The following is a 1,496-nucleotide window of genomic DNA, read 5'->3' as shown; positions in this document are numbered from 1 at the left end:
GGTATGTGGATCATGGTGCTATGCAATGGAAGGGGACCATGTGGTTATGAATAAGGTTTGAAAGAAAAGAGGTGAAAGCAGACTGCTCAGTTTGTTATTACAGTTGAAGTTTTTTTTTTTGGGGGGGGGTGACTGCTTCAGTGACTTACAAAATGATTCGAGGGCTGGAAGTTTGTATGTTTGCTGCAGCTTTTGGTTTATTGAATTTGAGATGATAATATCAGCTTAAAAAGATACATTCTGTGTGGAATTCTGACTTCATGTATGGGCAGAATCTGTGAACTTTCATTTCATACATAAGAGTTATTTAAAGTCGAGGGACCTGATAATATGGAAGTAAAATTCTGGTTTCTGTGCAGAGGTGTTGGGGATGAAACCAGTCCATATGATGTGCAATTTATTTCACATGCCTTTCCTTCCAAAGTCAAAAGTTGGTGAATATAAAGATACCCAACTCACAATTCAGGACCCATGTCAAGCTCTAAGTCTCCCACTGCTGCTTATCATCTTTGGTACTCATTTTTAAAGCATAAATCCAGCTCTCTGGAAATGTGAATTCCTGCTTTCTCCCTTGCCATCCACAGTTCAGGATGATCAAAGTTTGCATCAGTAGATGTTCATTGCAACTCTCAAGATTCTACCAAGCAAGTTGGCTCAAGTAATATTTCTGACTCATATTCTGGTGGTGTCCAGTTCGAATCTTGGCTGTGGCCCCATCAATCATAGTATTCAGCAAACATCATCATCATCATCATCATCATCATCATCATCACTGGCACGAGAGTCCTTTGTGAGCCCTGGCCTTCCTCAGGATTGCTCGCCATTCTTCTCTATTCAATGCTACATTCCTCAAGTTCTTTACACCCAAAATTCCTATGTCCTGCCACACACATTCTTCCCATCTTAACCTTGGTCTTCCCACTCTCCTATTTCCTTCTGGTTTAGTATTGTCGCGTATTGATTGTATAATGTGACAAATAACTTCACGCCGTATTTGATATAGCGAATTTTATTTCACATTCGCACTTACGATCACCAAAATTACAGATTCACAATTACTGCTATCTGCAGTATCACAAATACTACACTGCAAATGCCAGAATGCAACTGACTGGTTGCTGGCTAACTCGGAAGTCTCTCTGAACTAACTTGTAGGTAGCTGCCTTGAGAACTGTTGATAACACACTCTGACTCGTAGGCTTGCTCGGAACTAACTCGGAACTACAACTGAACTGGCTGACTGCTACGTTACAACTGACTCGTAGCCGCAGTGCTTGCTTGTTGCGTAATGAGTGCCTTGTCACAGTAGGAATCGGTGCCACATCGTCCTGTTGTGTCACCGCGCGTTGCGCGTTACGTTACCATGCCGAGGGGGGGAGGGGAGCGCTGACTCACCCGCCGCGTCACTGCTGGTGGGGGGGGGGTTCCCCCGTTGCGCAACATGTCACACTATTAAGCATTTTCTTAATAGTTCTATTCTCGCTGGATTATGTGTC

Source organism: Cryptotermes secundus, unplaced genomic scaffold, assembly GCF_002891405.2.
Source record: "Cryptotermes secundus unplaced genomic scaffold, Csec_1.0 scaffold417, whole genome shotgun sequence".
Lineage (NCBI taxonomy): Eukaryota > Metazoa > Arthropoda > Insecta > Blattodea > Kalotermitidae > Cryptotermes > Cryptotermes secundus.
Note: the sequence above shows the minus strand (reverse complement) of the source record.